General features: G+C 42.5%; 2 long non-coding RNA genes across 10 annotated transcripts in view; one reads left to right on the top strand and one right to left on the bottom strand.

Annotated features, from left to right (window-relative positions):
* Nucleotides 1–3,181: 3,181 nt before the first annotated feature.
* Nucleotides 3,182–3,806, bottom strand: LOC123386128. Its single transcript, XR_006599759.1, has 2 exons — nucleotides 3,666–3,806; nucleotides 3,182–3,521 (listed from the first exon to the last, which is right to left on the bottom strand). It is a non-coding gene; the product is annotated as an uncharacterized LOC123386128 (long non-coding RNA).
* Nucleotides 3,807–3,910: 104 nt separating this feature from the next.
* The window catches only part of LOC102901064, a 56,070-nt gene continuing 44,387 nt past the window's right edge, over nucleotides 3,911–15,593 (top strand). For 2 of the 9 annotated variants that reach the window (XR_006599758.1, XR_006599756.1), the window contains exons 1-2: nucleotides 3,917–4,100; nucleotides 6,742–6,923. This is a non-coding gene — a long non-coding RNA (uncharacterized LOC102901064). Of the gene's footprint in view, nucleotides 4,101–4,185; nucleotides 4,476–5,202; nucleotides 5,330–6,741; nucleotides 6,924–15,593 lie in introns of those variants that run through there. The other 7 variants (XR_002743169.2, XR_002158766.3, XR_002158762.3 and 4 more) reach the window with 7 other exon arrangements.

Here is a 15,593-nt window from a genome sequence, read left to right as displayed (position 1 = left end):
TAGACATTCTGTCTGAAGTCATGGCTTCAAATAATTCATTAAAAACTTTTTTTTGAAACTGGTTTTCTGCCTTTTGACCCTTAAACAATGTTTAAACCTTCTAGATGCCTCAGCAAATGATAGGGGGAAAGTGGACGACAGATTTCTGCAGTGGGATTTTTTAGACTGTGAGAGTGGAGACTAGATTCGAGGACGACAGGGTTGAGAGGCATGAGACGTCTGTGATGCTCCCATCCAGCATCCCGGTGTGAGAAAGCCTTAGAGTCACTGCCTAACGCCAGCAGAGGGCGTGCTAAGACCACACAAGACTGAATTTGGCAGCTCTGACTCAGTGAAGCCCAGCCCCGGGCGTAGGGCTGCTCTCTCTACAGGGGTCCCATAATCCTGAATCCTGACTGTTCTCCCTCTGCATTCTCCCTTTAGATCCCGTGAGGCCAAGAGATTCCAGGCTGGGCGAATCGCCTCGGCCGCCTGAGCTACTTGTGTCCTCTGTGTGCAGAGTTGGCTCCCCAAGGACCTGCAGACGCCTTCAGCGCATCAGAACCGCGTAAACCCTGCACTCCACAACCAGGAGTCCTAACAAAGCACAGACGAGAAAATCTTCCACATCTGGTGTTCCTGAGGAGCTGCCAACCAGCTGGGCTCTACTCCCTTTCTACAGCTATTCCCTCTGCCTTCATGCTTTGTGCTCCGCTTTCTCCTATTTTTTTCTCACCTCCCTTTTCTTGCCAACATAAACCTTGACACCAGAAACCAGGGCTCCTGAGCATCAGATGCCTGCAGGCAGTAATAATCAAAGCTTCCTGCTGGGCCGTTGCACCTGCTGCTTCACAAACATCCTGCTCCCCACAGACACATGTACACATACCCAGACGCACATGGTGGGCCCCTGAGTGGGGAGGGACCATCTGGGACAGTGGCCCTGGCAGGTGGCTCTGAGGTCTGCCCTCAGCAGCATGAGTCACCAGTCCATGTCATCGCCGGGGGGCATGTTTAGTCCTGTGCCATAAAGGGATGATGTCCTTGCACATCACCTTTTCCTTGATCTAGAGAATTTCTTCTGGGCAAATCAAGTTTTCCTCAGGCATTGGGGAACAAGAAAAGAAACTCCCAAATCCTACACTGGACACCGTGTGTGAGAAAACACCCCACTTTCGGAAATCCCAGCTCTTCACCAACAAAGGCCCAGCAGGGAGGTTCTTCAGGCTTGTTTGGTGATTTTTGTGGGAAGGGCCTGGGCGAGCAGACTAAGTATATTGGGAAGCACACAGGGAAAACATCTTGAAAAAGTGGTGTAAAGGTGTCCACTCCTAAGCAGTTCCTTGGACTTTACAATATTGTGAAGGCCCCAAGGGCAGCCTTCGGTCCCCTATCTGCTTCCTTCCTTTCCCATTAAGGAAATCAAGAAGCACCACAGTTGTCTTGTTCCCTCTTTCCCCCTTTTCCTTTGCTAGTTGCTTTTACCATGATCTTTCTCTTAAGTTCTGGTATGTAAAGATCAGAGAAGCCCATAGATAGCCAAGTGCCAATCCATGCACTCAGGCCACAGTTGGCCCCAGAAAATAACATCTCCTACTCTTTGCTAGAAAAAAATCTAGACGCTTCATCAGTTTATGCCAGCTAAAAGCCTCCGTTTCTCCTACAATTGGTGTAGGGCCTGCATTTATTAAGGTGTCAGAATAAGAGAATGTGAAATTTTCTCAAAAGATCACCCATCTTTGAATAAGATCCTTATTTCACAGAAGAGGAATATGAAGCCAGAGGAAAAGAGACGAGTTGCCCAAGGTCACCCAGGTGATTAGTAGATGATTCTGGGCCGAACTTTAGTTATCCTGACTACCAATTGAACAAACCTTCCTGTTCACTCGCAGTTCAAAGGGTCGGGTAGGGACCATTATTTTTTTCTAAAAGTCATAAAGCCTGCATATCTCCATTTGTGACTATGTGTGAGGATACAAGCTCCTGAGAGCAGGGACACTGTTTTTGACATTTGTAACAGTGCTAGGTGAACACATGCTAAAAAATGTTTATTCAATGAAGAATGTTAAAACAGGCTCCACTTGGTATAGTTCAGGCTCCTCTAGTGGGCAGCACAGAGCCAGAAGCTTTAAAACAGCTCAGTTCTTTGGCTCACTCCAGCTGCTTCTTCTTCCAAACCAAGGGAGAAAGTGTTTTTGAACGAACGAAGTGTGCCACAGAACTCCTTCACAGCACCAACTTGATAAAGGGACCGGCAGAGAAGACTTTTATTAAAATCACTTACATCATCATTCGTTCATTGAACACTTATGAAGCACTTGCCATACACTAGAGACTTGTATAGATGTTGGAGATTCAAACAGTAGTACTCTCCTCTTTTCATGTTCCTTACATCCCTACATGCGTTGATCCTTGAACAATATGGGTTTGAACTGTGTGGGTCCACTTTTATGCTGGTTTTTTACAGTACAGTACTGTAAATATTTTCTCATGACTTAACATTTTCTTTATTGTAAGAATGCAGTATATAATACACATATAAAATATGCGTTAATTGACTTTGTTATTGGTAAGGCTTCCAGTCAACAGTAGGCTATTGATAGTTCAGTTTTTTTGTGGGGGAGGGGTGGCAAAAGTTACATGCAGATTTTCAACTACATGGGGTCAGCACCCCTAAGCCCCCGTGTTGTTCAAAGGTCAGCTGTATAGTGAAGGCACTCTTTATACATTAAAAATAATAGACTGTGATGAGTACTTTGTGATATATATGAGTCCCAGGTGCTGAGGCGGGATTAATTCAACACTGCCTGTGGCGTCTAGAGGCTTCCTGAACCGGGTTTCCCTGGAGGTGCACTTTGTAGTTGTGGAAGTTCACAGAATACTCAGGGAATGCTGTCTCCTCTAGACGGAGTATGGAGTAAATAGGGGCTACAGGCAGGAAGGCAGCCTTTGACCTCAAAGTCGTAGTACAAAAGGCTTGATTGATATTCCTTGCTAAGAAAATCAGAATGAACACTGCAGGCAAGGGCAGAAGAATCCCACCATCTTTTGTATCTTAAATAACGTCCAGCATTGTCAAAGATGGACTTGAAAACCACAATGAAGTTTCTTTCCTCTCCCCCACCCCGTATTTGACCCTGTAGTCCTGTGAACATGAGTGTTACTGGAGCAGCCCTAAAAGCAGGAGTTCAGGACTTTCTCCTCTGGTGACCACTTAAGGGCTACTTTAATAGGTGGGAAGATAAAGGGTTAAACCAGGGACATTTCAGTGGCAAAACAGAGGCAAGGACAGATGGGAAGATTTCAGGGATAGCGTGGGAAATGTTATTCCGTGCCACTTGCGTTCTATTATGTCATCTCAAATAGCACTTGATAGGTGAGGCTTTCTCTGACCCACCCTGGCAAATGGTACATGTGGGGGCTGCTTCCTAAGCTACCGAAAGCACATGTTCCTGTGCCTGTTGGACTGCCAGCCTTGGTATCTTCTCATCTCTGTTCCGTTAGCCTTCCGATGACCCACAGAAGGGTGTGCTGGAGGGTTACTGAAGGAGAAAACAGATACTCATAGGTGACTGGATTACAGGCCATCTGGCAGTAAAAGCACTACCACCGAAAGCTCAATGATAGCAAGATACTACACGGATTACCATTCGACCTAACCTTTCATAGCACTTAAAAATTTTTACTTTTTAAATGAAGCCGGCAAGCTCTCCATCCCACAAGTATCCACGGAGGCTATGTGCAAGGGAGTGTTCTAAGAATTAGTCTGGGGTATGTCAAGTATCCTTTCCAGATCAGTTTGAACGCGACAGCGAACCCAATTCCGGTCTCCAAATCCCAATTGCGGGCCAAGGCGCCGGAACCAAAGCGTGGCCGCTTCACTTCCGGGCGGAGGCGCCAGTTTGTGGCGAGGGATCGATTGCTTTTGCCTGGCGGGGGTCGGTCCGGAGAAGACGGCGAGCTCGGCGGCTGCGGGCCAGCCTGGCGGTGTACGGCGTCCTCGTCGCGGGGGAGCCCGAGCTGCTGAGATCCGGGAGGCGCGCTGGGCCCGCGTCGGACGGCTCGGCCGTGTTTGCACACGCGCTGGTGCGAGGCCCCTTGTTGGTGATGGAGGTGGCGAGGTGAGAGCAGAGAGACGTGAGGAAGAGGTGGGCGGGCGGATGCAGGGAACGGGTGTCGCAGCGGGCGGAAGAGCCGGACCCTGGCGCTCGAGGGATGGTCCGGGGAGTGAGAGTTTTAAGGCAGCCCGCGTCGAGGGCGACCCTTGCCGGAGGTAACAGAATTAACGTACGTCAGAGCCAGATTTTAACCCCGGTGTGGGTACTGGCCAAGCCTGCGGACTGCGGTCACGGGGGACTCGATGCGGTTGCTTAATAATTGTGCGATTTTCGGCCTCTCCCTGCGTCAGTCTCCTGGTTTGTGAAATGGACTTGATTCGTATTTCACGTAGCTGACCAAAGGATGTATGAAGCATTCAGCCCAACGCCTGCCAAATGGTAGGGATTCCCAAAGCGATGGCTGTGTCGTTCTTTGTGTCAGTACTGCTCACATGATACTCTTTTGTGTTCTGTGTTCCCTTCTACACCGAGTGCCCTGAGAATGGGGACTTTGTTCCATTGCTCCAGGGAGTGCAAGTTGACATTGGTATAACGATGGAACGATTAGGCCTTGGAACCAGTTAGACCTCAGTTGGAATCCACACCACTCCTTTGATTTGCTGCGTGACCTTGTGCAGGTTGTTTTCCGTGGCCGCCTTGTCCATAAACACAATAATTTGGTTAAAGCTGCGGGCGGCGAGGTAGGCATTCCAATCGGAGTTAAGTCCAATTATACTAATTAGGCCGTGGACAAAGGCCATTTAATTGTAAGCACAACATGGTGTGCGTTTGGGAAGGATTATAAAATTATAAAATCTTCGGTCGTGTGTCAGATATACTAATTAACCTGTTGGCATAGTTGGAGTCAGGCAGACAGAAAATATTAGATTGAGTGCTCATAAGCGTAGCAAAATTACTGGAATGAACTCAAGTCATGCATCCACTTTTCCTTGTAGCAATATTATGTAAAGAGCAGCATGTTATTACATAAAGCCCATAATTACTATAACATCTTCAAGGTAGATTATATCCTCTGATAAATGTTGCTAATCTTTATGGAACAACATTCAGAAGAGGGTTTTAAAGTACCAGGGACACACTAATAATTTTCTCCTTTCCTTCTCAGATAATGCTCTTGGAAACATACGGATTTTGGTGCTTCAGCTTCTTCTCTGTTCCTCAGTTTCCCTCGCTGAGATCATCAGTGACCTGCTACTTTCTAAATCTCGTATTTTCTCATCTGTAGCCAACCTGTTAGCTGCATTAGTTCTATCTGCAACCTTAATTCCTTTTTGCTGTGTAGGAAAAGATATGCACAATTTCCAGTGATTAGAATGTGGATATCTTTGGGAGTGGTGGGGGAGCATCCTTCTTACCACAAGAATATTTTTATTGTTTGGGGGAAGTCCTATCTAAGTGTGACAGGAAAAAAGGTAGAAATATCTCACAAATAAGGATCAACATTATCATCACAATCTTCCATTAAAAAAATGAGACATCTTAAATATGTTTGAAAAGCAAATGATAAGCTTTTACATATACATCATCATATACATCATCTCCTTAAAATGGTTAAGGAGCACCTGGGTGGCTCAGTCGGTTGAGGGTCTGACTTCCGCTCAGGTCATGAACGAGCAGTTAATGGGTTCGAGTCCCATGTTGGGCTCTGTGCTGACAGCTCAGAGCCTGGAGCCTACTTCCGATTCTGTGTCTCCCCCTCTCTCTCTCTCTGCCCCTCCCCTGCTCGCGCTCTCTCCCTCTCTCTCAAAAATAAATAAACATTTAAAAAAACCTTTTTAAATTGTTTAATAATGAGATAAAACTTATCCACAAGGTACCACTGGACACTTAAATTCTTTTCAAACTTAATGAAATATGAGTCAGTGAGAATTTAAATAGTATTTTCTATGTGTTGGATTGTCAAAGATTAAAACATTTGATAATGTATAATTAGTGAAATGATTAGTGAAGATGTCTACAAATATGCGCATTCACTGTTGGTATTAATAAATTTGAGATGAATTTGATACATTTATCAAAATTTAAAATGGGTATGCCTTTTGACCTCACATTTCCGCCTCTGCAAAGTAAATATTTATCAGATGTTCTTTACACTGTTATTTGTAATTTTGAAGAAACGAAAAAAGGAGGTAGTTTATTTATCTAAAAGAAAGCTTTGGCCTTTGTTTATTTATATCTATGTGTTAGGATGATATCACTTTAAAAATATATGGGGAGAGGGCTTCTAGTTCTGACCAAGACGGAGCGTGAGTGTCCCCTGGTACTCCCTCTGAACAACTAAAATCCCCGGACATAATATAGCAGACAATTATAGAAGGACTTTAAACGGGAAAAGAAGATACCAGACTGCCTAGGAACCTCCTAAAACTCAGTTAAGCAATGAGATGAAGTGGTCTCCTGGCTTTGGGATAACGGGTATTTCCCTCATATCTTATTGCTCACAGATCTTTTGGCAAATAGCGAAGTGTATTAAAAAAAAAAAAAAGTCCTTGGGGTGCCTGCGTGGCTCAGTCGGTTGAGTGTCTTACTCTTGATTTGGGCTCAGGCCATGATCTCAGGGTCAAGCCCCATGTCGGGCCTCCCTAAGCATGGAGCCTCCAACTCCATGAGATTCATATTCTCTCTCTCTCTCTTTGTCTCTCAGCAACAGCAACAAAAAGGAGTTCTTTATGGCGAAGTCCGACCATCCTAGGCCTCTTGAGAGTTACTCCTTCCTTTTTGGAATGAATGCCCTGTGGGCAGGATGGCTGAAAACCAGAGGATAGTCCCTGCAGAGTCCTGTGCTTCTGAAGAAACACTCTTATTATTAAAGCTGTATCGAAGCAGGTGAGAAATATAATAATTTTTATTAACAAGTCTAATCTACTTGAAAGGCACTGACCTAGAGGTTGTTGGGACCCTTGGCTCACATAGCAGTTTCTGAAGAAATCCTTCTGTTATTATTTATTTTTATTTTTATTTTTTGAAGAAATCCTTTTGAAAAGCAGTGGAATTTAAATCGCTCAGACCATGGTAAGGGGTATGGGGTCTTTGGAAAAGAAGAATATGTGAAACAGATCATGGTCTTCTCAAGCAGGGCATTACAGGGCAAGGAAGAGGAGGGCTGGGGTGGTCACAGTGGAATCTATCTTTCTGGGTCCTTTTATTCATTTGTATCATCTGCTCAGTCTTTGGAAATGGTATAATTCACTTTGGCATCAGTAAACCTCTACTTTCCAGTTCTACAGGATTTCTAGCTCAGTGTTTGAAAAGAGATCGAATTCCTTGTCAATTCCTTGACAGAGCCAGGTTTCTCCAAAACGTCAGGCCCTTGTCTTGCCCTCCCTTCCTCAGCTTTCCCCACTCTCTATTTCCATCCATTTCCCTGAGGGTCTTCCTGTTTAGCAGCAGCAATACTGTAATACCAGTGCCCAGAATCCAGTGTTGGTGAGTGAGATCTGTGATACAGTCTGCAGTGCCTGGGCCTGTCAGCAGCAACGCCCATATCTGCCCTGGACCATCTGTGGAGCCAGGCTTGTTCTGGCCTTAGAGTGACTGTGGTTGGCTCTCTGACCTTCCCAGATTGTGCGAGCAGCTTAGATCACTAAGAATCTGTTTCACACTTGAAAGCAGTAACCTAGACTGATATAAACGTTTATAAAGCATCTGCTAGCTGACAGGATCTGGTCCTGCAGAAATGACCAAGGAATTTACAGTGGAGTGGGGGAAAACCGACAACTAAAGAAATGACTACAGGGCTTCCACAGTCAATAGTGATAGACCAGGTAATTCAGATCAAACTCTGAGAAAACCAGAAAATCTAGGTCGATTTTACAATAGAAAATCTACATGAGGCATACAAGATATAATAAGATAAAGGATTATCAGGCTGTGAATGGAGAGAGGAAAGGAATCCAGAGAGCTGAGTATGGAATTTGGTGTTGTTTTTCCCCTGGGAGTATTTCTGCCATAGCCTGAATGTTCGTATCTCCCCCCCCAAATTCATGTTGAAACGTAATCCCCACGTGATCATGGTCTTTGGAGGTGGAGCCTTTGGGAAGTGGTTAGGTCATGAGGGTGGAGCCCTCATGAATGGGATCAGTGCCCTTATAAAAGCCCCACAGGGGTGCCTGAGTGGCTCAGTCGGTTAAGCGTCCGACTTTGGCTCAGGTCATGATCTCACAGTTGGTGGGTTCGAGCCCTGGGTTGGGTTCTGTATGGACAGTTCAGAGCCTGGAGCCTGCTTCAGATTCTGTGTGTGTGTCTCTCTCTTTCTGTCTCTCTCTGCCCCTCTCCCGCTCATACTCTGACTCTCTCTCTCTCATAAATAATAAATATACGTTAAAAAAATTAAATAAAAAATTTAAAAAACATTATCTCAGGGTGCCTAGGTGGCTCAGTCAGCTAAGCATCCGACTCTACGCTGACAGCACAGAGCCTGCTTGGGATTCTCTGTCTCCTTCTTTCTCTGCCCCTCGCTCACACTTTCTCTTTCAAAAATAAATAAACTCACACACACACACACACACACACACACACACACACACACACATTGTCTCAGTCCCTGAATTTGGATCAAGGTATTTTGGATTACTGTTGCCTCTAGCCACTGGCGGGAAAAGAAAAAGTGAAATTCTTTCTGGAGAATGTTAACACTGTTAGGTCACAGATTAATTCTAATTTTGGAAATGTAATGTTAGATAAAATTTGAAAAGAAATAACTAGGCACACAAAGAGACAAGGTAACATGTAACAGAAACAAGAACGAGCAGAAACAACAAGTGTTAGGTTCACGAGGACTGTAGCTGTTGGAGTTACGAGCCAGAGACTTAGAAAGCTGTGTGAATAGATGTGAGATGATAAAAGTCAAGATGTTTAATTTTGGCAGAGAACTGGAACTATCAAAGACATAGTAGATTTGAAAAAGAGCCAAGAGATACCGTGATATGAAAAAATAATAACAAACACTTAAAACTTAGTGGGTAAAATAATGAGAAACAAAGCACAACTGAACAGAGAGTTACCGAACTGAAAGAAAGTTCTGAAAAAAATATCCTGAATAAAACATGGAGACCCTAAATGGTGAAAAATAGTGGTGAGAAGGTAAAATACAAAGAGGACGCCACGAGAATGTCTAATCTACATATAACTGTTAAAGGCGAGCGGAAGGAGTGGAAGAATGAGTCTCGCGGACAACAGAGAGTGAACAAAGCGATAGAGTTTATCGAGGGAAAGTATAAAGCTCTCGAGAGTGAGAGAGGTCCTGACTGGGTAGCCGTCAAGGATTTTTGTCCCTGACCTTATCAGAGAGTTTGTGAGGCTCCACTCACGGCGCCTAGCCCAGGCAGGTCTGGAATATGCCGCTTCTTCAGCCTCCCACTTGCACCTGCAGTCTGCCTCCCCGAGGCTCCCTTATCTCTCCTCGCCTAATGTTAACCCTTTCCCTATTCATAACCGAAGTTCTGGAAAGCAAGTCCAGAATGAATGGGGCAGAAGCTACGTTTGAAAAAACTAATGGCTAAGAATTTGCCACATCTCGTGAAAGACATCAAGCGGCAAATTCAAGAATTGTTACAAACTACATACAGAATAGTAATAGCAGTAATAGTCATAAGTGCATATCACAAACAATTTGCTGAAAACCAGTGATAAGGAAAATAACTATAAAAACAGTGAGGGAATATCTTTAGGTTGTCTGGCTACCAATAGTACTAAAAATGGAGGGGAAAACTTTTCTTCTGATGCCAGATTATAAGAAAACCTACAACAAATGTCAGGCTTAATGGCGAAATGTTGCAGTCATTCCCTTTGAGATTAGATCAGGGATTCCCACACTATCCCTACCACTTATATTCAACAAGGTACTGGAAGTCCTAGCCAATCCAGTAAAGCAAGAAAATGAAAATAATTGTTAAAAGATCGGAAAGAAAATTTTAAATGTCATTATTTGAATGTGATTGTGTGAAAAATCCAAAAAGCTCCACAAATGAGTTTTTAGAATTAATGAGTTTAACAGGTTTGCATTTCAAGATCAAAAGACAAAAATCAATTGTATTTCTATATACCAGGGTAAAAAAAAATGAAAGTTAGTTTTAGAAACAATACCATATATATTAGCATAAAAATACCCAGTATTTTGCATCAAATAAAAGGCATTCAAGAACTAAAATAGAAAATATTATTGAGGCTAAAAAGTGACCTAAAATAAATGTATGATGTACCTACCATTTCATGGATTATAGGATTCGAAATCATACAGATATCTCAATCCAGCATGATCTATAAATTCAGTGTACACTGGTGACATTCCCAGCAACTATTTTGTGAAATTTGAGAAGATGATTCTAAAGTTTATGATGGGAATTCAAAGGGCTGAGATTTGCCCAAGACGGTAATTAAGGTATATGTGCAAGGATAGACAAATAGCCAAGGCCAAAAAATAATGCAGATTACAGGGAGAAGACCCATACATATCAATACCTGATTTATGAAAACAATTAAAAACATAGAGCACAAAGTAAAGGAAGAACTTCTAGGTATATAGTGCTAGGACAAAGAAATGTGCACGTGGCAAAAAAAAAAAAAAATGATTCCTATCCTATTACCACATAAAATTAGTATTTCATTAGCTATACATCTCCATGTAAGGGATTATTGAAATTTTAGGTAATATTAGATAATATATTAGTTAAGAGCAGAAAAATAATGTTTTAAGTGTATTTATTTTTGAGAGAGAGTGAGCGCATATGTGAGGTGGGGAGAGGCAGAGAGAGAGAGAGAATCCCAAGCAAGCTTTGCACTGTCAGCACAGAGCCCTACATGGGGCTTGAACTCACAAACCGTGAGATTGAGACCTGAGCTGAAATCAAGAGTCTGATGCTTAACTGGCTGAAACACCTAGGTGCCCCTAGAAAAATAATTATTAAATAGGATATATGTATAAATAATTATAAATAATATAATTATTAAATAGGATATATATATATATATAAAGCAGTTTACTATAAAAGAAAATATTGATAAATTGGGTAATACCAAAATGAAGAACTTAGGTTCATCAAAAGATAACTTTAAGAAAGAGAAAAGACAAGCTTTAAACTGGGAGAAGATATTTGCTACACATAAAGTCAATAAAGGGCTGTGTCCATAATATAAAATGGACTTATGAATTATGAATCAAAAGTAGAAGGACAAAGCTTTCACAAAGGAGGATATCCAAGTTGCCAATACAAATGTGAAAAGGGCTCAGCCTCATTAATCAGAGAAAGAAATGCAAATTAAAACCACAATGAGATACCACTACACATGTAGCAGAACCGCTAAAATATTTTTTTAAAAGAGGAAAATGGTAGGAATTGGCAAGGATGTGGAATAACTAAAAATCTCACACACTGCTGATGGGGTATAAATTGGCACAATCAATTTGGAAACAGAAACGTGTGCCTGTGCATCAAGATACGTGAATGAGATTGTTCATCGCCGCATACTTCATAGCAGTAAAAAACTAGCATCAGCCAAAAACTCTATTATCAGTAGAATGAAAAACACATGAAGAAGGGTGAGGATGCTAACTGAGGCATATAGAGCTGGAGTAGAACATGAAACTAACCAGATAGGATGACAGGTTAGAAGTGGCATTGACAAAGAGCATGAAACTTCAGTGAGTGAGGTTCCAAGATTTCTGAGTTGTGCTGGTCACCAGTATGGGGGAAATAGAAGACAGAACAGGTTGATCTCATTTTGTTGGTTTAACAAATATTACTGAGCACCATTTGTATCCTAGGCACTCTGCTAAGATCTGGAAATAAACTGTGAGTAAGAGTGCACAGTGAGCTGAGTCTTCATTTGAGCTTTACAATGGCCTTTTGAATCCAGACAGTCATTTACATCTGACAGATGGGCTTTTGTGGCTCTGAAATGTCCTCCTAGTTGATGGTGAATCTGAGACTCAACTCAAGCCTTTTTGCCTCAGCGCTTTTTCTTCAGCCAAATGAGGAGAGGATGTGGATGGGAACAGTGTGTGAAGCCTCTGAGGAGCACATTTCCCCACCCCAGAGGTGCTTGTAACAGCCAGATACTCAAAGCTCATGAACAAGCTTATGTTCACTGTAGGCAAGCCAGGGCAGGGTGACCAGCCAGCTCTCCTGTTTCTCAGGCTTCTGTAGCAACCATCAACTTCTCTTATTGCTCCTCCTGGCCTGGTTCATTTCATCCAAGTGTTTTCCATCAATTATTTGGATGGCTGTTGAGTTGTGGGCACTGAGCAAATTATCAGAAACACACACACATACACACACACACACACACACACACACACACACACACACCCAGACACATTGTATGCCTTCAAGGAACTCTCAAATTCTAATCTGTGGATAAAGGCAGATCTATAGGCCAGTGAGTGAAACGGAGGGTTTGGGGGCTTTGAGAGTCCTAAGGGCATGACATAGGCAGCACAGAGGAGGAAGTGATCAGTTCTGGGAATTTAACCTTGAAAAGGGGTAGTGTTACTTTCAGGACAACTGAGCAGATACTCAGGAAAGATAACAGGTCTGACTAAGCCACAGAGCCACCAGTCTGTTGTGTTAGAGGAAACTTTCTGAGGTCTTGGTATTTGCATGTTTGTATTAGTAAGCAGCTGATTATGTTGAAATATAAGGCAAGATCAATATTCTTAAGAAGGTGGAAGTATGAAGAGGATAGAAGACAAATGAGTATATGCTTCAAAGGAGGCTTGGTAAAAAAATCAGAGTAAAACCAAAACCCATACAGGTTTTATCCCGAAATGGCATCATACATAGAACGCAAGGGAAGAAAATTTTTCAAGAAGACAGTATCCACCTGTGCCAGATGCTTGGGACTTTATGTGAGAAGAGAATAGAGAACTGATTATTGAGTTTGGCCATGTGAAGGTTGTCAGGGTTTACGAAAGTCATTTCCGAGGAGGAATAGAGATAAGGGTGAGTTAGAGTGGATTGAAGAGAGAATGGGAAGTAAGGAAGTGAAACAGCCAATGTGGAAAACTTCTGAGAAGTATTTTGCAGTTAAGGGAGGTAGAGAATGGAGTGGTAATTAGAGAGAGAAGACTAAGTTGGTTAAGGTCATAAACCTTTTTCACATTGGCAGTGGAAACCCTTGAAGATTTCAGAATCAGAAAATTCACTAAACGTGTAGGGCAAAAGGGGCAGTAATAACTTGGAGAAGGTGAAGTTGAGAGACCAGTGAGCAGATGGTCCAGGAATAAGGGGATAAGGATATGAACCTGGGTGGTGGCCACCAGGATAGAAGTTAACAAACAGGAATGAAAGCTGTCTTAGAAAAATGGTGATCTTTGCTGAAAGATTTTCAGCAAAATACCCAAGTCACTTGCTTGGAGACAAAAGTGTGGACATGAAAGGAATCTAAAAGGAAAGTAACACCCAAGAAAGGAGTTAAGGCATATGTCTTACGTGGAAAGAAATGATATTAAATGTACACACATATATTTATACATTTATGCACCGGGAGCATACAATGTACTGGAGGACACCGTGGTTAAGGGTCCTGGGTAGAGATCGTCTGAGAAGTTTGTTCGGTTTGCTTCTTGGTCTTCAGCAGCCCCATCTGGTAAATGGTAGGACCTTAGGCTTTCCTCAGTCATGCCCCTCAGGTGTTCCCAAAAAGACCGGGCCATGGTACACATTGTCAGAACTGGCCCTCTGTTCTGGGGGACATCAGTGTAGACTGCTGGGCTCATGGGGCCTTTGCTCTGCACTTCTGTCCGGTGGTCATCTTGAGTCTGTCTCCTCTCACCTTCCTCTGCACATCTGTGGTCCTCAGTCGGCCAGCTCTCCCAACATTCCTGTTGCGGGGGAGCTGGCTTGTTATGCTCCAACTCTGGTTAGGATTTGGATACGTGCTCTCCATATTGCTGCCACCCAGAGCCAGTTTTGTCTCTTAGCTGCTGCTACAACCTTGGGCAAATTACTTAACTTCTCTGTGCTTTTGATGTCTCACTTAGGAAATGGTAAAAATATTACTGCTTACCCTATAGGTTTGCCTTGAGCATTATTAAATAAGTTACTATAGAACTCTTAAATATATTAGTGTATGTAGAGAGCTTAGGATACCACTTGGCCCATAAGTATTTTTACAATATTATAATTGTGCTCACCTGATACTGTAGATGAAACCAGATGTTTGGCCCTTCTTTCTTTCTGCCCAACAGAGCCCTACTCAAAAGTTTTATGGGTGTGTGTGGGTGTGTAGAATGCTGTACTAAAGATGGGGGAAATGGAGGGAGTTGCATTTCATTTGTGCCCACAGCTTACAATTTCAGGGTATACAGTTCTGTTCCTGAAAGCTTCTCAAACATTTCCTGTTTAAATTTACTCTCCTCTTGTTCTCTGCCCATCCCACATTTTTCATGGTTATAAATGCAGAGAAATTTAGCTATCTGTTCCTTCACCTTTAGCTCCACTGACCTGTGTTCTCAGGGTCTTATCATTCACTCCCAACCTGTTGATTAAGAATTTTCTTATGCATGTATATTTCCTTCTGCGAGCATTCATCATGCAGTAGATACAGTTTGTAATGGTTCTCGTGTATTCCTTAGTATTGAAGTACGTTGAAAACAATCTGATGAATTATTTTATCATTTGAGCCATCAGTCTGGCCGTAGGTTTTCTGTAAGTCTACATTTTCACACCTTAGGGTACAAAAGTAATACAAGAAACTGTGAGCCCCTAAAGAGCATAGATTACTTCTTTTTCATCTTTATGTCTGCAGCTGTACCCAGTAGGTGTCTCAAAAATTGACGTACTTATGATTCATTGTCTATGTCTTTTCAGTAGGAAGGAAATACTTTACTTGGGGAGAAGGCTTCAGGCTTGGTACTCGTTTGCAATTAGTGGGTTAAGAGTTGCAGAATTTCTTCACTACCATGGTGGTAAAGCAAATGATTCCTTTTGGGCTCAGCTCAGGTACCAGAGAGGCCCAGCTGATACTTATAATACTGCATAATCTCAAGAACTTTTAAACATCATGAGCAATTCTCATTCTTTTCACTCCACAAGACTTGATATCTAAGTTTATGTTATTATAATAATTCCTCTTGCTACTGAGTTTCTTCTGTGGAATAGTAAAGGATTTAAATTTTCTACAAAGTTTGTTTGACCATAGTTATTCCTCTAGTGGGATATTCCTGGGAGAAGAATGGGAGAAGTGGTTTCTGGGAGAGGTAATATTCCTTCCAACACAGATCTATTACTTCCAAAATGGCAAATATCCCTTTTGTTTCCTTTGTTACAGTTGCAAATATCCCTTTTGTTTCCTTTGGTTACAGTTTTGTTTAAAATATTTTTGTTATAAAGAGTGTAACTCCATTTTCTAATGTTTAACTGACATCTTTTGAACCTCCCCTCTCCTTCTTCACCACCTGTCCCACACATGGACAAACTGATAAGAAAGCCAAAGTGATCTTTCCTTTGTGCCTGTGGAACGTCACAGCAGGCCTGGGAACCCTTGTTCTAGTCACCT

Source organism: Felis catus, chromosome B3 (genome assembly GCF_018350175.1).
Source record: "Felis catus isolate Fca126 chromosome B3, F.catus_Fca126_mat1.0, whole genome shotgun sequence".
Taxonomy (NCBI): Eukaryota; Metazoa; Chordata; class Mammalia; order Carnivora; family Felidae; genus Felis; species Felis catus.
This window is presented reverse-complemented; position numbering and strand designations above follow the sequence as displayed.